General features: G+C 44.1%; 1 protein-coding gene across 6 annotated transcripts in view; it reads right to left on the bottom strand.

The window, feature by feature from the left end:
* The window catches only part of LOC102563004 (von Willebrand factor D and EGF domain-containing protein), a 323,208-nt gene that overhangs the window by 249,311 nt on the left and 50,573 nt on the right, over positions 1 to 23,324 (bottom strand). The window contains exon 2 of one of the 6 annotated variants that reach the window (XM_059727414.1): positions 9,029 to 9,162. The exons of the other annotated variants lie outside the window; for them this stretch is intronic. The gene's annotated coding sequence lies outside the window, so the exon portion shown is untranslated. The remainder of the gene's footprint in view (positions 1 to 9,028; positions 9,163 to 23,324) is intronic. 6 annotated transcript variants of the gene reach the window in all.

Here is a 23,324-nt window from a genome sequence, read left to right as displayed (position 1 = left end):
CAACAGATCTGGATAGAGTCATCTGGGAGGTCACGGGGAAGAAGACAATGTGCAACAAAGGTGAGTGATCATTATGTATGAATTGAGAGATGGATATCTAGTAAGAGATACTAGGGTGTGGAACTGGTTTGTCTTTTTGACTATCTTTTTACTAGATTTAAGTATGCTGTACTGATACCAAAACTATAAATTTGGACATGTTGGGGATATCTGAGATAGTAGAAACACGAAGGTGTTTAGTCCATCCCCTAGTGCAATGGCAGAGGAAAACAGCCACATTAACTCACCCCTGTTCTTTAGCAACTCTCTGTAAACAGAACAGCTCCTTTGAGCATAGAGAGTCCAATGTTACCTATAGAAGCCATGAAGCTTGTATAAGGTATGACAGGAATGAGCCTATTTTCAGCACTAGCTCATGGGAGGCTGGTAGAGATTGCTGAAGATCATGGTTGTGTCTCCCTTTCCCGAGCTGTATTGAGTTATGGTGCGGATTGAGCTCTGGTTCCAAATTTCAAACGTCACACAGATTTGAGATTGTTTCATGAAACTGGAACTCTGAAAGCCAGCACTGCTTCAATGAGCTGAATGTAGTCATCCATTTCTCCTTCCATGACTTTGGTGAAAAGGCTGCCATTATAGAATATATGTGCGCAGCCACAAAGGTGCCCATGGCTTTCTGATTGATGCTCTGATTCAGTTTGAAAAAGAGCAAGGCATTGTAACACTGCTAAGGACAGGATGGGGAAAGTGGTGTGCTTCAGAACGCATTGGAACAAGACAGTGAAAACTTAAAAAGCAACGATTCTACAGGCCTTTGTTTTTATTTCTAAAGGCAGGTTAGTGCTGGTGTGATAAAGCTTTCTCTGCCATTCTCCTTCCTACTAAATATCAATGGATTACTCAGACAAAGGCTTAGGAGGTTCAGAGATTTTGTTTGTTTACTTTGAATAGCAGCAAATCAAATAATATCAATAGGTAGTGGCAGGTACAAAATGCTAAAAGAAAAATGCTCTGCAAGTCTGAGGTTTGTATTTATTTTGAGAAGAACTGTGTTAGCCATACAATAGTTTTTAAAGGGCATTTGCAAGCTCTGAGAAATAATTGGCTGATTAGTTTGTTTTTGCTTACTTTTGTTTGGGATTTTTAAGAGAGAATGAACCAAAGCCAAGCAGTTAGTATAAACATCATTAAGTAACAGTAGTACCCATTTGGTAATGTGCTGTGATGCTCTGTGATTTTTGGGTTGTTTTTTTCTTTTTAAAGAAACAATCCAATATGTTAAATCACTTTTTGGACCAAAAAGTTCTGTATATAGCTTGAGCAACCTGGAGGTAGGCTGCATTTCCCCTGGGCTCCTTCTCCATCACTCCACCACTCTCTTGCCCTTTCCTCAGCTGCAGCAAAGGTCACGCACTAATGATCCAGGTAGTTACCCATTCACTGTCTACGTTCCCTTTCCTCCCTTGGTTCAATCTCTCTTTACTGCAGCATGTTAAAAGCCCATTGAGATTGCCTATACACATGTTTGGAGGTGGGGGGCATTTTAATTAGAGCAGTTCCTGGACAGCCACTCTAATACAAATGCATCACCATCACGTGTATTAAGCACCCCGCCCCACATTTCAAAATGGCCATGGGGGCACTTTAACTAAAGCTCATTTGTCAGGGTTTAGTTAAAGTGCCCCCATGGACATTTTGAAATGGGGGGAGCCCTTAATACATGTGATGGTGAGGTAGTGCTGGAGCATCCTAATTAGAACCCACAGCAGACTCAATGAATCGAGTCTGCTCCAACATGTTCTAATCAGAACATGAACTAGCAGGTCTAGAGGCAGTCTGACATGCTGAGTTGCCTGACTTCAGGGATTCAGCCTTCTCCGGTGGTGTACCGACAGCGGGGAAAGGAGCAGGAGGGGGAGCGGGAGGGCCAGGGGGTGTGCCAGCCGGGCCCTTCAGAGCTGGGTGGAGTGGCCATGGTGCCTTCCACATTTGGTGTGTGGGCCACCCACCTACCTGGCGGGTTGTAGGTTTCTTTGCTTGTTTCAGCCAGAAATTCTGGCCACTGCCCTTCCCTGCCCCCTCCCCCACCCCGTGTCCCATGTGCTGTGGTGTTAATTTCCCCATGAAAGTGCCATGGGATGGGAGAGAGGGCTCTGTACCCTACTTGGATTGTCCCCGGGAGGGGTGCACAAATGCAGGCATTAGCTCTCGGGCACTGGAGACCCATGGTACTGGCCTTCTCCATATTGATGTTGCCATTGACCTGGCCATTAATGGCTACAGCTAGAAGGCAGAATTTTCTCCTGGGATATTTTGGCGTCTGTTGGAGAAGATTTAAAATAAAATCTGAGATTCTGTTGTTTGGAGAAAACCTCCCAATTCTCTTGGTACATAGGCTAAGTTGTGCAGTTGCTTGTAAAAAAAAATTAAGATTCTCATCTTTGCCTCACCATTTAAATACTGCTTCATAATTATAAAGGGACCATAAAAGTACTGCGATGGCCTGCAGAATTCCTTCCCTGCAGCATTTGTGAATAGTCACATACTTTGTCCCTATGCTCTCTCAGTTCTGTTCCCCAGTACCGAGGCATGCCAGGGCCAGAGACTAGGACAGAGACAATGTCTGAAGGCTTAGAGAAGGAGTCTTCGTAGCACTCAGTGGTACAGCCATTTGGGGGTTTTAACACTAAAGCTAGGCTATAATTTTTTGTCAGAATGATTTGCCATCCAAATGTGCACTTCCTTCAAGACCAAAAATGTGCATATAGATATTACAATTGTGCTGAAATGTTTTTTTTTCCAAATGGAATATTGCAGCTCTTTGATTCCTCAGCAGTCTGGTGGTGGGTCATCATGGAACCAGGATTACAAGACTCCCTGGCTTCCCAGGTCTTTATTCAGCTGACTAAATCCCCAGGAAACCAGCTGTCTTACAAGTCAGGCAACACAGAGAAGCAGCTGCACATGGAATTGAAGAGCAACCTACCCATTTTCCAGGCTACTGGTCTAATGGGCACATTAGTTCCCTAGGATTTTGGGCACCCCTGTTTTTCAATTTAAATTTTAAATTATTTTATTTAAAGAAAATAAAAGGTGTTATTCGAATTAGTACTTCATGAAACTTGTTATCCTTTTTTGTGTTGAAAGTGTTTCTGATGTCATCGTACAATTTGACACCTTCAACAAGAAAATGACATTCTTGGCATTTCATTTGGTTCTCATTAGAATTAGAGATAACTGCAATAGCAGCTCATTTAAACCATTAAAAAAATAAAATTTAAATAATCCCATTAAATGATAAAATCCTAAGAAACAGCCAAGGACAGCAGGGGAGTTTCAGCCCACCTACCAGTCAGGCCTCCTTAGAGCTGGGCATCTGGCTTTCTGATTCCCATGGCAATTCATTTTTGGAGGTTTTGGGCAGCATAAGAAGCCAGGGGCCCTGTGAGTTGAAGAGTCAAGGAGCTGGCTGCTGAGGCATCCCAGGGAACCAGCTGCACCTGAAAGGCCTGGCTCTGCAGCTGCTCACAAGGCAGACTGCCAAGGACTTGGATCCTGGAAGCTCTGGCTCCCCAGCAGAGGCGGCTTCAGTGCCAGGGAACCTAAAAAGGCCAGGGGAATTTTTTAAAACAAAATCGTTCTTTTTCTGTTCAGAATTTCCCTTTCTTTTCCCCCCACATCTGAAAAAATCATTAAAATGTCCATAATTTCTTGCAACATGGCAATTCTAGAAAAGAAAGCATTTTGAAAAAATCAGTCCTAAATATATAGGCTGTGATTGTAAATGATGTATTAGCTTTCCTGTGTTTCTATTTTATAGGGAGATGAATACTACAGGAGAGTGATGTCATATTTCCCTGATGAGCCATTGTATAGGAGTAAAGATTTCAGGGTCTCAAGCATTATGAAGTTCTCATTAATTGGACCTACCTTACACAGAAAAAGAGTTGCAAAGAAGGAAAAAGAAAGGTTGCAAGGAAGAATTCTTTCCAAACTATTACTGTCCACATTCACAATGGTAAGAGAAGAGCCTGCTTCAATTAAATCCTACACCAAAGTTAAGACTGTATTTGGTGTATAAGATATTATGATGACTGGTGATCTATTGCTAGATAATTCAGTAAAACTGAGTGAATGTATAGCCCCAAGGAACAATCATGGTCTGATTCTAAACAAACGTCATTAACTTTTTTTACTATTATTTTCCACTGTCTTTAATTACTATGAGCATGCTGCTAAGAGGAATATTATTCCCAAAATTGTTCACAAGAAACAAAATGTTCAAGAATGGTTGTGAAAAATGCTTTTGAGAATATTTTCACCATAAGTGGCAGTTAAAAAAATCCAGAACTCTACAACAAACAACTGGTTAAATGTTACAGCTTATTTTCAGGTAAATTAATACAAAACATGAAAAACGTCCTATAATTGATAATGCTCATGTCTTCTGGTATTAAAACAAAAGTAATCACATGTTCATCAAGTGACCAAGCATTTTGCATAAATAATAATCCTAACCCTAACCCTAGACCAAGTACAGACATTACACTTTTACCAGTATAAGTGATCATAAACTGGTCTATACCTATAACAGAGCAGAAGCTCAGCGCACAAAACTGGTCTGTACCCATAACACAAGAGAGATTGGCACACATGGACTAGTTCAAAAATGGTGGAACCCAGTCTAAGATTTGTGCACCCCACCAAAGGGTGAATGTTCACTACCAATTTAAACTATGTTGCTTACAGAAAACCATGTAACTTAGATTGATTCCACCTCTAGCTTTTTGAATGTCTGTATCTAGCCCTAGTGATCAGGTCCTGAATAAGTCACAATTTATTCATACAGGCTAAATACAGACATTGCACTTTTTCCAGTTTCAGTGGTTGGAAACTGATCTATATTAACTGGTCACAACAGAAGTTTGGGACACGTAGGGTGTGTCCACACATGCAAGCACATGTGCTTGCAGCAGCTCAAATACAAGCGGTGCAAATTTGAAAAAGGGCTTTTTGCCTCAGTGCACATGCCTGGATATTCACTTTGGTGTGCGGCAAATTGTGCCACTTGGGGTAAAATACTCATCCCAGGCTCCTCGCAGATCTGCAGCCAGGGGGTGCTATAGCCCGAGGCCAGCACCTGTGCTGTCCCCAGTAGTATAAAAAGCTGCCCTGTCCTGGCCCCATCAGTACAAAAAGCTGTTCTGTCAAGCAGGTCAGGGCTACTTGCTCTCCAGAGCTTCTGGGGCCCATCCAGTTGATACCTGATGACACTAACCTTTGTGTCCACTGGACTGGTGAAGCAGCCCTGAGAGTTCCCTGCACCCTCTACCCACTGCCTCAGTCTGGCAATGGGGGCTGCTGCCTGGCTGTGACCTGCTGCACACCTGCCAGATCTGGATGGGGACTGTACACCCAGTAGAGGCATCTGCCACTCTGGGCCAGCTGCCAGTGGGCAGTGGCTGCAGAGTTGGCCTTTGTGTGGCACTACTGTCCTGTGTGCCCCCTGCCCAGCCATCTGGGCAGCTATCCCCCAGAAGATGTTCTGGGTGTGGTGGCCTGCTTTGAACTCTCAAAGCATGTTCTCCTGGTCCCAACTGGCCAGAAGGTCAGCCACCTCCAGCTGGGTCCAAGGTGCCAACTCTGAGCAGGCTCCTCTGCCTGGTCCTGCCACTTACCTCCCTAGCAGGAATTCTGGTGTTCCTTATTTGAAAACTGAAAAATCCCTGATAAAAAAATCCCAAAGTCACTTTGTAAAATCCATGTTCCTTCACAATTAAAACAGAAGACCACTATATACAGAGAGAGAGAGAGCGATCATTTGGACAATGTTTGATTGATATATGCACAGTGTTAAAGCAATTTGGAAGCCTGCCGGTGTTTCTATCTTCATAATAAAATTAATTATAAATACCTATATGTTTTGTCTTTGTCTTTGGTTTTCTTACCAAAGAGCAGTTAGAGCTCCCTGTGACCCCTTCACTAAGCAGGACGTGGGGATAGCTGCCCCTGCAGCCACAGCTCCTGCCAACAGGTCTCATCCTGTCTGGCACCTGGGCACACAGGGTATGTGCTGGGCAGAGAGCTTTGAGATGCTGCAAGATGCACATATGCACTCATGTGGATGTGCCCCCCTGGATCAATGTAGAGTCAAACTTACTTGATCTAAGTTACATCAGTCTATCAAATGTCAGTGCCAGGTATGCTCATGAATTGAGGTAGGTTGGTGTCCAGCAGTATCCAAAGGACTTTCCAAGCCAAGCACCTAACCTAGGTGCTCCAGCTGAGCACCTAGCCAGTCCCACCCCCCAGCTCTCTATCTGTCAGCTACAGGCCGGGCAGGGGAGCAGGGATCATGAGCTGTTGGAGGGAGGCAGTGCTAGTGGTGCACCTGCATTCCTGGGTCATCATGGCACAGTGTCCTGGCCCTGTCCTGAGGCCCTGGACCATACACTGGAGTAGCTCTGGGAAGGACTCAGAGGATTTATCCTCCTCTGCCCTGAGCCAGTGCCAATTTCCTAACTGAAGCCACTTCCTCCTATGCATTTTTGGGGCTGCAGTCCTTGAGGAGGGGGCCAGCCATGCCCTTGTGGCTGCCGCACCCAGTGGCGGGGAGGGGCAGTGATTCTAGAACCAAGATTATGGGAGACAGTGAGTCCCTGCACTGGGCTGAGCTCACAGCCACCCCTCTCCCATCCCTGGAAACAAGACCAACCTGAGCCAAGCCATCCCAGGCAGCAGCAGTCAGTGCTAGCAGCGGCTGAGGCCAGGTTGGGGCTCACCCAAATCTCAGGGCTGTGGCCCCTGTTCCTGCACTGGAATTACTCTCTTCATTGCAATCACTCCCTTCACTGCAGCTGGAAGGGCTTATCTCCCCACCCCCAGGACCAGAGTCTTGCAGTTGCACAGGTGGAAGCAACTTCAGCCAGGAATGTCATGATGGCTTGCAGGGGAGGGGAGGAAATCCTCCAAGTTCTTCCTGGAGTCGTTCTAGTGCATGGTTCTGGGGCTAGGGACAGGGGAAGGACACTCTGTGACCCACCAACCACTGGCACTGCTTTTCCCAGCAGCTCACAAGCCTCCCCTCTTCCTGCATCCCCCACCCCAGACAAAGCCTAGGGATCTCCATGCCACCAAGACAGGGATGAGCACAGCTCCCTTTGCTGGCTGTCTGCAGCTGAGAGCTTCATGACAAATGACAGGGCAGTGTAGGAGAGGTGTGTACCTGACAGCAAATGAGGGATGGCCTCCACTCAGATTTTCTCAACTGTCCTCAGCAATGTCCAGCACACTGAAAGGCATGCAAGAGCACCCCCAAGCCTTCTGGCCTTGGCCACTGCAGGCATCTGCCTGCCTCCCACTAATGAAGGGCAAACATGAGCTCCATTTGCTCCTGATCCAATCTACGCAGCTTAGGGAAACCAATGTAAATTGGATTGATTCCACCTTAGGCTGTTTGAAAATCTGCATTTAGCCATGAAATGGTAACTCAACTATTGTATATATGTTGAACAAATTTGTGGATATGATGGCCTGTGAAGTGTTAACAAGCAAACTGAAAGAAATATGTTGCACAAACTACTTTGTAATGAATAATAGATAAAACTAAGAAATCAAGGAACATGATTTTCTATAAGCATACTGCTAAAAATATACTTTGAATGCCTGTGTAACAGGGACTCTAGCAGAAGCCCTGTTACTTGGGCTAACATCAGGAGGAGTGACCTCCGATTGCACCTGGTCAAGTGGAGATGATTACACACCTGAAGAGGGGTTGGAGGATTAGCTTACGAAAACTGGGGATAAAACCAGCAGTGGGACATTTATAAGGCACCTTCAGGCACCAGAGGAGAAACCAGGGGCTAACCAGGACCCTAGAGAGAGAGGGAGAGAGAGAGGGAGAGGGAGAGGGAGACAAAGGAGAAAAGTCTTGCCTGTGGCTGGAAAAGACTTCAGGAACACCAGACTACCTGCAGATTCAACAGGTCAGATTCCCCAATGAACAGTAAGAGGATGACGAGCGCTGGGATACTGAAGTGGCGGGAACAGGCTCGGCAGAAGAGCTAGAACAAGAAGGAGAGCTTTGGGACAATGCATGGGGAAATAGTGCCCAGATAAGCCCCAACCCCATGGGGACAGCAACTGTTTAGAAAATAAACAGAAGAATCAGTTGGGAGCTGCAGGGAGCCGCTCCCAATACAAACTGTGGGCGGAGACTGAAAGACGTGGGGATCGCATAAAGCTAATAATGGAAATTAGCCATTTTGATTAGTTTAAACAAAGTTTTATTAAAAGTTTCATCTTAAGGTTTTTCTTTCTATTGCAAATTAACTGCCTTCACCAGTGAAGTATTTGGCAAGGCTACTGTTACCAGACCTTTTACTTTAAAGAAAATAAATCTTTAATTTGAGTGTGTAACACCTGGGTGATATTCATTGATCACAGGCTTTAACAACTTACCAATATCCTTCCTTTTCTTATTAAATCCAAATCATGGCAGGTGAGCGCAGGAAGAACAAGTAAATCACTCAACACGTTCACAGCCTTCAATCTATATTGAATATCTATATCAGGACAACTTTCATAATCTGCTTTTGCAACTATTACAACTGAAAGTTTTATCTCCCATTCATAAAAAATGTAGATTTTAGGGTGTCGAATTCTATTGGCATGTTGTATACTGAGATACAGGACAGTCACTGAAACTTCCTTTTATGGCATCCATGTGTAGCTTTTTCCTTACTGAATATGGCCGTCTAGTTCCAAAGATGTGTTATATGAAATCCTTGATATTTTTTTCCATTCTACAGTGTAATAAAGTCATTGTGACAGATTTCTGCCATTAGGCAAAAAGGGAAAATATGTACTGGTATTCCTATTCCAGTACCATCAGTTGTTCTTCATAAATGAGTTAGGATGGGAAGCTGTAAAAAGTCGGTGATTATAACACTCATGAAATACAACTAAAATGCATTGCTTGTATGATCTATCAAAATTCTATTTGCCTGGAATCAAGGTCACTTCTTACCCTGGGTCTTCTATGAAGTAAGCAGCATTCTGTTCTAAACCACAGGTCAGCAGTGTTCCTTTTTTAGTTCCAGAGAAAGAAATTACCTAGGCATGCTTTGGTTTGTAATCTAAAGTTTGATTTCCATTTTTAACCTGTGGATTAAAAAAACACTGAATTGATTATATGGAAATTTTTTTATAGTTTCCCAGAAGTACTTTCCAAAGTAATAAGATAACTTTAATCATACAGGAATACTGTAAGTCTATTTCTTACCTACAGCCTGAGTCTTACTGAGAGAAGTGAGGAATATTAGGCAGAGATGACATAGGAGAGGATACCTGTATCTGAAGAGTGCTTTAGGGTAATATTAAGAAAGGAAAAAATGTAAATTTATACCTTAAACATTTTTGGATAATGGAATGTAGATTATTTTGTTGTGAAAGTGTGTCCGCAGACAAGAAATTAAATCCTTTTTGCTTGGCATATAGGGCTTTAAACTAAGATTGCTGGGGGACAGGGAAACACTGGAGCATGCCTGGGGACTGACATACAAGAAAGCTCCATAGATGGTAACAGTAGGAGAACCACTCTTGCAGGAGGTGAGGGAATAGTTTTCCTTCAGTGTGATAGGAAATTAAGAGTCTCAGTAGGAAGACTCAAGTGCCTGTACACTAATGCCAGGAACATAGGGAACAAGCAGGAGGAGCTAGTCCTCCTACTCTCTAGTGGGCACTATGATCTAGTAGGGATTGTGAAGACCTTGTAGGCCTCCTCACATGATTGGAGCATAGCCAGAGAGGGCTTCACCCTGCATAGAAGGGACTAAGTAGGGAAGAAAGGTGGTGTGGCTCTCTATGTGAAACAGCAGTACACCTCCTTGGAGGCTGACATCAGCTCCAAGGAAGAATGACTTGAAACCTTCTGGGTCAAATTGGGGAGAGGGGGAGGAGGGACACAGCAAAAGAAACCTAACTGTAGGTGTGTAGTACAGACCACCAAACCAAGGGGAGGAATTCAATATAGAGTTTGCCCAGGAACTGACAGAGACTGTACAATCACAGGATGCAGTCATCATGGGTGACTTCAATTACCTGGAAATCTCTTGGGAGGAACACTCATCCAAGTCTGATTGGTCACGTTCCTTCCTCACCTGCATCAAAGAGCTATTTTTGACTCAGGAGGTGTGAGGGCCAACCAGAGGTAATGCTCCTTTAGACTTGGTCCTGTCCAAAGGAGATGACCTGGTGACTGACTTAAACATAGAGGGTAGCCTGGGCAACAGTGACCGTGAAACCAACACATTCACTGTCCGTCACAAGGCAGACAAACTACATAGCAGGATTGAAGTTTTGAACTTCAAAAATGCAAATTTCAACAAGCTCAGGTCACTAGTAAGGAAAGTGCTGCAAACCAGGGACTGAAGACAATAGGAATGTATGAAGAGTGGTTGTTCCTTAAGGACATGACCCTTGAAGTACAAATGAAGTCCATTCCCATGCAGAGCAAAGGTAGCAAAAGGGCTGGGAAGCCTTCTTGGATAAACAGAGAAATCATGGTCCTCTTAAAAAAGAAGGAAGAGGCGTACAAACAATGGGAGCTTGGGGCATGCCCCAAGGTGGACTATACAACCATGGCCTGCACTTGTAGAGAACAGATTATAAGGGCTAAGGTGGCAACTGAGCTAAAATTAGCAATGGGAATCAAGGACAAGAAGTCCTTCTTGAGGTACGTAGGGAACAGGAGGGAAAAAAAAAGGGATTGTGGGGTCACTGCTCAGCAACTCAGGGCAGCTGGTTACTGGCGCTTTGGATAAAATTGAATTCCTGAATGACTACTTTGCTTTGGTTTTTCACTGGGCCAAGGGGAAAAACATGCCAGATAGGATATGGAAGGAGCAGGGTAGGAATGACCCTGTTCCTATTATTGCTGTAGAACTGGTGTGTGATCAATTTTAAAAAATAGACATATATAAGTCAGCAGGCCTGGATGAACTTCATCCGAGGGTGCTGAAGGAGCTGGCCAAAGTTATTACAGAACCCCTGGCAAAACTTTTCCAAAACTCATGGCACTCCAGAGAGGTCCCTGAGGACTGGAATGAGGTCCCTGAGGATGGGCACTGAGCCAGTGTTGTGCCCATGTTCAAGAAGGGGAGGAGGAAGGACCTGGGTAACTGTAGGCCAGTTAGCCTAACTTCTATCCCAGGGAAAACCCTGGAAAAATTCATCAAGGAGTCTATATGTGATAGGCTTGCTGAAGGTAGGATTCTGAACAACAGGTGTGGCTTTGTCTTGGGCAGGTCTTGTCTTCACAACCTCATCTCCTTTTATGATCAGCTAACTCACCACCTGGATAAGAGAGAGGAGGTTGACCATGTATAACTTGACTTCCAAAAGACTTTTGATCTGGTATACCACAATATTCTCATGAGAAACTTGGAAGAGTGTGGACTTACCTGCAAGACATTTAGGTGGGTAGGAAGCTGGCTGCAGTGTAGGACTCAGAGTCCTATTGAACAGATCTGTGTTGTCTTGGTGAGAAGTGGTTAGTGGTGTCTCTCAGGGGTTGATGTTTGGTCCAGTACTTTTTAACATCTTCATCAATGATTTGCATGTGGGGGTGAAGAGCTCACTGGCAAAGTTTGCGGATGACACCAAGTTATGGGGAAGAGTGGTCATGCTTGAAGATGGGCTGCAGATAAAGGTGCACTTAAACAGGCTGGCAAGTTGAGTGGATTGGAACCAGATGAAGTTTAACATGTAAAGTACTCCACCTGGGGATGAACAATCCCCTACAGGCCTGGAAATGCTGATCTGACCAGCCCTGTGAATGAAAGAGACCCGGGGGTAATAATAGACCACAGTATGAACATGAGCCGGCAGTGCAACACTGTAGCCAGCAAAGCAAGTAATACTCTGGCATGCATCAATTGATGCATCTCCAGCAAAACCAAGGAAATTATTTTTTTACTCGGCATTGGTGAGACCACAACTGTAGTACTGCATCCAGTTCTGGGTACCACACTTCAGCAAGGACATGAAAAAGCTTGAGAGGGTTCAGAGAAGAGCCACCCGTTTAATCAGAGACTTGCATGACAAGCCATATGAGGAAAGGCTGAGGGATCTGGAACTCTTCAGCTTGAAAAAGAGAAGGCTGAGAGGGGACTTGGTAGCAGCTTACTGCTACATTGGGGCATACACCAAGGGCTCAGTGAACAACTGTTCACCAGGGCACCTTTGGGCAAAACCAGGAGTAATGGTCACAAACACCTATAAGACCATTTCAGACTCAGCATTAGGAAAAACTTCTTCACAGCTAGGGTGTCCAGACTGGAATAAGCTTCCTCCAGAGGTGATGCAATCACCTGCCCTGGAAATGTTGAAGAGGAGACTGGACAGTCACCTTGCTGGGGTCACCTGACCCCAGTTGTCTTTCCTGCTTGGTGCACGGAGCTGGACCCAGTGATTTTCCAAGGTCCCTTCCAGCCTCACAATCTATGGATCTATAAGACTTAACTAGACTAAAGAACTAAGTAGGTATTGTCAAGATCAATTCTCTTAACATTCAAACAACTTTAACTTGGATAGGATAATTTAGAATTTGTTAATGGCACACACTATGGGCACATCTACAAGAGAAATTAAAGGACCTGTACAGAAAATTCAGGTGTATTAAACTGGGCCCCCACACAAATCTGAATGTGTATCTATGTGTGTCTAGTAGTTCTGTTTGGGGCTGCTCCTGCTCTGCTCTGCCCCGCCCTGCAGCAGCCAGGGGGAGCTCCAGGCACAGGGGCTGGTCCTGATCTCCATGTGGCTGGGACAGCTGTCCCAGATGTGGGACAACTGCCTTCAGCCATGTGGAGATTGAGACCATCCTGATGGGGGCATGAGTAGGGGACTGAGGAAGGGGCATTATGTTCTGGTGTGGGGCCAGGGCTAAAGTAGTCTCACAGTTGAGCAACTGCTCAGTCAATGCACAGTTGGGTAGCAGGAGATGCCTGAGAGACTGCACCAGGGCTGACCAAAGAGGGGAGAGCTAAGCCCGAGGATCTTATGGACCAGGTGGGATGGTGTGCGGCTCAAGGGGGTGGTATGCAAGAGACTGGGTGAGAGCCGCTGGAGTGTAAGAGGCCTCGGTGAGAAAGGGGTGGTATGAGTGTGGTCTGTAACAAGGCAGTGTGAGAGACACACAACTGAGTCCAGCCTTGAGCCAGTGATTGAACAGCATGTCATCTGCAAGGCTTAGGATGCAGTACAGAGGTGGCTGGAGTTGCATACTTAGGCCCAGGAGAACAGGGCATTCAAAGGGCAGCCTCCCACCTAAATAAGACTGTGCCCACCTCTGTTTGATTATCTGCTCCCATGCTGCTCTAGCACATACACCTGGTTTTGGGCGTGATGAGATCCCTTGCAATCCTGGAGAAGCCCCTTGGTCACTCCTGGGGAAACCCTGAAACTCACCTGCTATGACTTTGGATGGTTCTTCAGTGGTGGGGATTCCCACTGAGGGGACCTCCGGGACTGTCGTGTTTCCCGGAAGATGTATGCTGGGCTCCACCTCCCCTACACCCCGTCCATACACCAACCCTTGAGATGAGCCCAAGATCTTTATGTGGCTTCCCTCTGGTGGGGTCAGTCCTGGATCTTCCATTATTTTTTTTTTTTTTTTAAGCCAGGGATTCTGGCTGTCCTGCATTGCTGCAGCCAGGTTCTTGTGGCTCCTCGCTGAGCTGCCTCGGGTTCCACGTTCCCGTGCCACTTGCTACTGGTACAAGATGCTTCCCCTGATCCCATCGGTGCTGATGTCAGCCTCTTCATCTGGTCTTTCTGCTCTTGCTGGTGCTGGATGCACTCAACGTGGGAGATCCTCTCCGCTCCTCTCACTCCCAGCATACCCCTTCACTCCTTCTCAGAGCCAGCTTTTGAATCCGCAGATAAGCACGGCTAATAAACCTCATGGGTCTTTCTCCTGTCTCCCTAGATTGTCAGCATCCTACAAGGGGTAAGTTTTCTTCCTTTTCAGGGTTCTTCTTTAGGGGTTGTGTTCCCCTTGTCCTGGGTTCCCTGATGGGCGGGGCTCCTTGCTCCCTCATGCTTGTACCCCCGCAACAAAGACCTTAATCATTTAATAACAGTGTGTGGCAGGTGAGAGAGGCTGGCAGCATGCCCAGAGGTAGGTGGGAGACTAGCACTGTGGCTGGTCAGGGAGATCCCACATCACCACACACATGGCTAGGTGGCAGCTGCCTGCTAGCCAGGACAGCTCTCCCAGTCATGTGGAGATTGGGAGGGGTCCTGATCTCCACATGGCTGGGAAGCAGAATCACACTAAGCTGGAACAGCTCTCCCCACCCCCTATAGTCTCCTGCTGCCTAGGCTGACCAGGAACAATTTGCTCCCAGTCAGCATCTACACATGCACTTCAGTGCATTAATGTGTTAATTTTTAGTACCTGTAGATACAGGTACTAGAAAATGGTACATTAGACTAATCTATTGTGCAGTAATTGCTGTGCATTTGTAGAGGCTGACTCTGTACTGAGCATTAGTCTAATGCACAGTAAAGTGTCTTGTATAGATGCACCTTGTATTGTATTACTCATTTGCCACTTTAAAAACCCATCTCACATTAGCCACTACCATCTGGGTTTCTGTTGACCTATACAAAATTGCTTATCATCTCATCCCAGTTTCTACATTGGAAAATTCAGCCTTCACAATTCACAATTGGCACTAATTAGTACCCTTAGTGACAGTCCCTTGCACCCTGCTCTTGCTACTTATGGTTTAATCATATTAGAGTGACAGTAAACTCAATACCACTTCTGTTAAAGTCAGTAGACTTTAGTGGGAGTTGAATTTGGGAAAGCTTGCAGTATGGCCACTTGTGATATATTCATTCTGGGGGTGAATGAAATGTTACAGTCTCTATGACTGGCAATTCACATAAAAATAAATTTATTCACAAATAATGCAATGAGCAGATATGCAGCCAAATGTATGAGACAAATAAAAAGTGATGTGCAGTTTAATGAAACAGGTGAACCTTATAATTTTGCTATTTTTTAAAATATAGCCTCATGTATCTTGTGTGCCAATTAGAACTAGCAACAATGCCAAATTGTGTCAATTACTGCATTAAATTTTACTAAGTCTCATCTTCACTAATTCTGGTCTAGCTCATGAAGCCAGAAATTGAAGCGTTTGAATGTAGAAATCACTTACTTTGCTTTGTCAGGAGAAAATTAAAAACCTCATAAATTTTCTCAAGTTATCCTTAAGTTAATGATGATGTCTTAAAGGATTTCTGAGCAATCAATAAAAAGAAAATTATAATTATTGTTATTGATTGGTCTATTTTGTTCTCATCTCTTCAGAATGAAGAAGTGGAATAAAGTAAAAAGGTTCTTTCTTACCTCCTAATCTCAGTCAAACATACACTTGCAAATGTTGCTTTCCTAAATAGCAGTAGCAAAAAATGAACTCTCATGCTTTGATTTTAGAACCCATTGGGCTCTATTCAGATGGAAATTTGATTTCCATGGTTTGTCCCTTTGAGAATCTGAGTTATTTCCATGCCTAAGCTGTGATGCAGGCTACTTATGATTCAAGAATCACACATTTTTTCCAGACTGCTCCCATGGTAGATTCTGAACTTTGGCAACATTCCTCCAGTTATTCAGACTAATTTATACAAACTTCCCTGTACCTACAATATAATATTGAGAATTGTCTACACTTACTGGTACCTGAACATGTTTACAAAAAGACTGGCATCAAGATATAGGGATTTCTATTGAAGTCTGATTAACACTGCCATTGCCATCATTTTATGGACCATGCTTTTTTAAACATGGCCAATATTTGTGGAACTTTATATCAGAGATGAAAATAGAAATAGAACTTTGGTGTATTACATAGGGGGAAGAAGTGGGGAGCAAGAGATGCCGAGCACCAGAGAGCAGATGGACAGAAAATGGGGGGAGGGGGGAGCTTATTCTGACTTCCCCTCTAAATTTTGCCATTTTCCTACCCTTAATTACATTACTGCTTTGCATGTATTAACCTCTACAAACACAGATTTACCAAGTTTTAATACCAGTACACACCAGATATGTTTTACATGTACAGATAGAGGGGTTTGTAAGATAGGAATTCTCACATACCTGAAAGTTTTGATATCTATGCACTCTGCCTGCTGAGTTAATATTCACGAAAAAGCACATTAAACATCAGTGTTTGATCACACATGAATAGAGATCAAGATCCCTTTGCAAATAATACCTAAATATAAATATCTTGAATTTGGGAAGCCACAAGTTCTTTGTAAGTGCAGGGAATATTTTTCTGTTACTAGATTATACTACAAATAATTGCTTTTATATCCTGAGATGCAGTAATGAGTTATGTGTTGTATAAAGACATGGTCCATTCTCCAAATAATGTGCAAATTAGTAAAGATCTCATAATCTGGTAATTTACTTTCAGTTTTTACATCCTATTATAAAATCTCTTCTTTTGACCCACTAACCATAGGTTTAGCTGCTCAGATCATTTTTCTATATGCACCCTGACTGGTAGCATTTCCTGTTCTTATCCACCATTTTTTAAATGTCTTTCCTCACTACATCCTCTTTTCTTTAACCCCATTTATAAAGTTCCCAATGTTCAGTGTCTGATTCTATTAGTAATAATTCTACTTAATTCTTGACCCATGATTATGGGTCCTGTGGTTACCCCATCCCTCTGGCCCCAACAACTTGGGAATGCCTTGTGCTTCTGAAGAACACCTTCTTATTTTTCACATCTGAACTGAGGTCCATTTAGTAAGGCAGTATAACTAAAGTAATCCACCCCGTCTGGGAACTTGTGTAGATTCTATGCTGTATGCTGCTTCTTGTTTAAGCATGTTACAGAGGCCTTGCATGGGCATTCATTTTCTCCTGGGATAGTTGCTATTCTTCCAGGGGAAACCACAAGTATATAGATGTTCAGGCTTTTTACCCCCAGAATAAAATTGGCCACTCCAGGAGAAAAATAACCGGAGGACAACCAGGGTTATGTCACTTCTGGGAGAGTTTCTCTTGGGAGAGCAAATGTATGTACATTCTATGGCTTCTTTCAGAAAAGGCCATGGTCCTCCAGCACCCTGCTCCCAGGGAGATGGTCTGTTCCACCAGAGACCCCAGTCACAATCTTCAAATGCAGGATGACCATGGACAGTGTAGGTCAGCCAATCAGGGCTGTCCTATGCATTGCTGCATCTGCCCCCAGGTAGACTAAGGAAGCCTAGAGAGCACACTGAGATGTGTGTACAGGGTCCACCCTGGCTTCACAGTGTTATCACTGCAAGCTTTCCAGTCTTCAGTGCCTCTGCATACAAATATGTTTACTCATGGCTCTGGATAAGTTTCTTCACCAGGACTAGGAACAGACATTGAAAAAGTCCAACTCTGAACTGATTCAATTTTTGCAGGTTAGTCTAACCTGCCTAGATTGAACCAATTTGCAAGTGAATAGACACTCACTATTGATTCTGGAAATGCAGCCACATGCCTGCAGTGGTGCAGGCTAGAAGTTGGGGGGGGGGGGAGCACTAGAGCAGCCCTCCCTTCCCTTCTGCAGTGGTTGAGGGAAGCTGAGTTGGAGGGGGGAGGGGTATGGCCAGGTTCTTCCCTAGACCGACATGCCTGCCTCGGGGCAGCACTCCCTGTCTGCTGGGACCAGAGCTGCTGCCCAGCACCTGGACACATGCTGGCCATGCAGAAGCTAGCCCTCAGCTTCCTCCCAGTGGTCCCTACAGCCCAGCCTTTGGCCAGCTACACAAGCTTTTGTAGCTTGCCATGCCTCGGCCCCACACCGCTCCTGGGCTGTCCCCACCGCCTCACACAGAACTGCTGCTGCCCATAGGGATGTGTCCTGGTAGCACTTTGCCCCACTTATTCCCAGGGCCACCCTGCCAGGGCTCCCTATAGCCAGCCCAGCCTGGCCCAGCATTGCCAGCAGCAGCGAAGTGGGCCATCTGGCTCTCACCACAGCCTGCAGTGGTACCAGGGGCAACTCCAGGGGAAGAAGGTGGGAGGCAGATCTGGGCACAGCTGCAGAGGCCAGGGGATATGCTCATCTTTGGCTCCCGGCTCAGGTGAGGCATGGTGGGCAGACATTCCCTGGCATGGCACCACTCTCCTCTAGGCCCAGTCCCTGGCCCAGACCCAGTTTCCACCTGCCATCTTCTCCCAGCCCTGGCCCAAAGCCAGCCTGAGTCTCATAGGAGATGGGAGTTGGAAGAAATGTCAGGGATGACTAGTGTAGCCCTGATGTCAAGCAGGGTCACCCCCAGGTGCAGCTGTGTGGCTGGGCCCTGGAATCCTGCAAGGATGCAGCTCCCAGCCTGTCAGAGCCAGTACAGTGTGCTGCTGCCCTCCTGGGGAGTAGAAGTCTCCTCATGTTGGGCCTCAGCTTCCCTAGTCACAGCCTGACACACTCATCCTGTGGCTCCTGGCTGGGGTGGGTCTCCCCACTTCAGGGCTCAGCTGCAGGGCTGAGCAGTGAAAGGGACAGACCACAGATAGGGCTATGTGGGGGACAGGTTTCACCTATGCCTTGGCACCATGGGATTGGCCTTCCCCGGGGCCAAGGCTCCCAGTAACCCTTGAGATCCACCAGTAACCTCAGCTCCTACCCCTCCGAGTGGCAATGGGGGGGGGGGGGGGTTGGGAAGCCTGGCAAGGGCTGCTGTGCCCCTTGCCAAGCAGACCTGGCTGCACTCCTAAGCAGGGTTTCCCATCCCTACCCCATCTCAGCCAGCAGAAGCAGTGATAGTGCTCTGGCTAGGGAGGAGAAGGGTGGGGCCAACCCTGCTCCACTGGAGTAGACAGGTCAGCTCATGGTTGGAAAGCATGCTGGGATGCTGGGGGATTCTGATTTAACTTAAATCATTAAGGGGTCTGGGACAGAAGTTCCATTAATTGGTTTGACCCAAATCAGTCAAGTCTGATACTACATTCAGCTAGGTTTATCTTAAACCAGTTTCAAGCATTTTGAAACTGGTTTATGTGCACTGAACTTATGTTCTGTTTCAAGTTTAAACCAGTTTCTTATCACTTAAACTGGCTTATGTGTAACTTCTGTCCATATCCCAGAAGAACAGACCTGGGAGAATTTTTTCTAGATCATTTGAATGTTTGAATGCAGCCAATTTTACATATTCAGAAAATCTGCCTGGGTTACATCCTTCTGGAATGTTTTTAAAATTATTAAAATAAAGGGTCATGGACTTGAAATACTCTGAGGCTTGTTTGACAAGCATAAAATAAAGTTGTATACTCACAAGTATGGAAATAAAACTTTAATTCTAATAGCTTTGTTGAAGTCCTGTTTATCACCAATCCTCAACCTTTGTAAGATGCATTTACTGGACATCATTTACTTTAAATATTCAAATACACAAGAGTCTTTATTACAATAGATATAATTATATAGGAACTATATGATCACAATTTTAGCTAATAGTACAACGAGCCTGGATAATAGTCCAGTGGGTCTGATTACAGAAAATTAGCTTACACTCTCTAGTACTTGAATAAATTCTGGTGGGTCTTATCAGCTATGCATACCATGAAATGACAGAAATTCAGCATCCATACATGAAAACCTTTGGTTGCTAGATAAGTATATTGACTTATTTTATTTAGTGGAGTTTTATCCTGATTCATTGTCTGAAAGTAGCTTCTCGCTCCCTTCCCCCCACCCTCCCTGATGCAGTAATCTATGTTTTGGTTAACTCTGTGGGTCTTTGGTAACATTTAAAAGAATCAGGGCCTTCTAAGCATCATGACAACTTTAACAATAAGCCTATTTTTTATATCCAATATAGTTCATCTGGTTTCAGTTAAAGTTCTCATTAGATTTACAGCTGCTAACCTGTAGTGATCCTTAGGCTGTAATCACCATAATAAAAAAAAACACCTTCATAATTGCATTATCCAGCAGGATGCTATTATATAAATATATGTACAATACACAAAGGAATAGAGTGGCACAGGAGTAAATGAAAGATGAATTTTGCCACATCTGGTCTACATTAAAGGCAGATTCATGTTGATCAGCATCAATTGTTCAGAATGTAAACATAGGACACATTTTTTTTCATCTACACTGACGTAACTGAGATCAAAATTTAGATTCATGCATTTTATAATGCATGTCCTATTACAAATGACTTCAAAATGCCATGCTCTGAATTTTATCCTCCACTGAGCTGGGTAACCAATTTATGACACATTTATTTGAGAAGGTAGACCTTTTCACCAATCATGATTCACCATCAGATGACAGATTTTTTTTTGATTGTTGCATTATTTGAATTGTTTGTCAAACAATAAATGCAAAACAAATTTCAGCATCTAGCTTACTCATAAACTATTCTGGTCGGGCATGATCTAGTTTGGTTGTGAAGACATCTAAATGGACTTACACAGAAGTTAGGTGTCTAAGTTCCAAAGAGCCACCAATTTGGATACAAAGTTACCTTAGCATCTGCATCATGTTTCTGCTCATGCCCAGAAGAGACTTAGTACAGTAAAAAATTATCTTATTTGATTACCTAAGCACTTAAGTTCTACCTAAGCTCTGGTGAAAGTCAGATTGGTTCTAGGGAGGTGATTAAATCCCTGGAAGGACCCAAACTATGAACCATGCTCAGAGTATGCATCACTCTCGTGACCAGTATTAAAATCAGCTTGAAATAAAAACTGGTGTAGGTGTTCGCTTTTTGCATAATAGCTTCTGGAAGTGGAATACCCAGGTTCTAGACCCTCCATACTTTGAAAGAATTTGACCTTACATCTGTCTTCCTAGGAGAAAACCTTAACTGTAGTAATCACCAGGTCTGATAAACACAGCATACATGAATTAAAAGAACTAAATAGAACTTTATTGTAGAGCAGTAGGCAACCTCTTCAGGTTCTGGTTTCTCTTTTACTAGCTAGCTAGCTAGTAGGGGTGTGAGATGCTTCAGTCACTGATTTGATTCAGATAAAATTCGGCCCAAATTGGAGGCTGAATCATCGAATCCAAATTGAATCCAGAACCCCAAAAAACCCCCTCCAAATTGATTCGGAGCCTTTGAATCAATTCAGAAAATATTCAGAGATTCAGAATGCAGTCTTTCAGGGGAACAGAAACTGAAAAGAGGGATGGGGAGCAGCGTGGGGAAAGGGCGGGGGAAGACTGACATCTTTAGCTGCCCAGTGACTGTGATCTTTGCCTGAGTTCCCTTCCAATCACAGTGCTCTGGGGGAGGGATGTAGAAACAGCTTATAAGTTTCTGTCTGTAGCCTTTCTGTCCCTTTTGTGAAATGTTTCTGCCTGAGCAAAAGAGGGGCAGGCAGCTGGCCCAGAAAAAGGTGGGTGGGTGGAGATCTAACCAGCACCAGGAAGACCCCCTCTTACAGGCCACCATCCCTGCTGTTTTCATCCAAATCTGTCTTAACACACAGAAGTGATACATTTTGCTTTCAGCAGTTTGAGGTGCAGTTCCCCAGAAACTCCTGCACCTATATCCTTGAAATTTGGTAAATTTTGTGCCCTTAGAAGGGGCTATCATCTCTGTTCTTTTCATCCAAATCTGCCAAAAAATGACAATGTTATAGATATTTCAGTTATTCCCCATTATAGTCTATGGCCAAAGCACCAAATCTCTACAAATGAGTGCTGAATCTTCTGAAGCCGACTTGGCCAAATTGATTCAGGACAGTAATCCTAAACTCTGAATCGAATTACTGTCCTCTGAATCAGCTGAATCCAAATCCAAATCAAATACATCCCTTTTCGGACAGGCCTACTAGTAGCTGCCTGAGTGACCATCTTTTTATTCCCAACTTTCTCCTGCTGGGGAGCATCTCTAAATTATAATTTATATCACTATACTAATCACATGGCTATAGAATTGGCTGGATGGAGCAAGAGCCCTAGGATCAGAAAGAGCCTGTTTCTTTATCTTTGTAGCTAGGTCATTCCCCAGGGAGACAGTAGACATGGGTTCTACTTCCTGCTGCCAGGGTTTTTCTATTTTTAAGCATTGATTGACTGTGTATTGTAAAATGCATAAAGACCACAGGGAGCGGTGACCCTAATGAAGATTTATTTTTAAATTAACCTTCAAGTTTGCAAGCATAATGAAATATGAACACACAAGTTAATATTGGGAGCATAGGAGGAAAGTGTCTTCCTGGGACATCAAGTCCAGGGCCTGGTGTCTCAGGCAACAACGATCCATAATTCTGCTCGTAAGCATGTCTTAAAACTAGTTAAGATCTCCCCACACACACAATCCTACTCCTACTCATTTCTCTGGCAGCTGGAAAAAAATTCTAATTTCCAACCTAAATTTATTCATGGACACCTGAGATGATCGATGGTACTGAGCTATCTAACGTGTGCCGACAGTTTACGCTGGCTGTAAAACATTACCAAGACAACTGGAGGCTGATCTGAGCCCCCTTTAAAAATCTAGCTGGGCAGTTCTTTTCCTATAAAACAAAAATAATTTAGTAAATTGTGCTGGAAATGCTAATTGCTTCTGGACATGTGCAACTAACTGAACAAGATAGTTACAGAGCTGGGTTGAAAGTATAAAAAGATCTTGCTTCCAACCTTAGCTATAGATAACAGCATCACTATCTGAGTTTGTACCTTTAAGAAGTTTTCGATGACTGTGCCTTGCTATGATATCAATGGCAGGACCAGTGCACTGCAGTAGAGATCTCTGTGCTGCAATTACTACAAGAAAGAAACTCATGTAAACAGAATTCCCAGCTTGGTTAACTGGTATTACCAGAGTGACTTCTCTTTTCATACTCTATGAATAAAGCACTAGCAAATCTTCACATGTACTGCCATCTAAGACTGGAGACAAAAGTAATTTCTCTTAATCAGTTCAGCTTAAATCCTATACACGTTTTTGCAAACTAAGGAGTTAACACATTTATTAGCCATCAGATTATCTTCTAACAGTATATAATGATTAGGGACGAAGCGGGTTCAAAGCACTGTGTGAGAGAATTTCCTCAATTTGATGAACTCTTGACAGTTGGTGCCTGCAGCTTCCCTGCTGGCAGTGCATCTAGCACATTCTAAGGAGAAGAAATAGGAACACTTTCTTGTTCTTTACAAGGCAAATTAATGACAGTTACATTGCCAGAGTGAAATGTCCATGCTTAGAAATGGTGCTGTTTCTCTCAGGAGACACTGATACCTTCCCGTAGCTTCCTTTGTCACTGTTGAATACTGTGAACAATAATGAATTCTAAATTT

This window comes from Alligator mississippiensis, chromosome 4 (genome assembly GCF_030867095.1).
Source record: "Alligator mississippiensis isolate rAllMis1 chromosome 4, rAllMis1, whole genome shotgun sequence".
NCBI lineage: Eukaryota > Metazoa > Chordata > Crocodylia > Alligatoridae > Alligator > Alligator mississippiensis.
The sequence above is the reverse complement of the archived record's forward strand: the minus strand, read 5'-3'. Positions and strand labels throughout refer to the sequence as shown.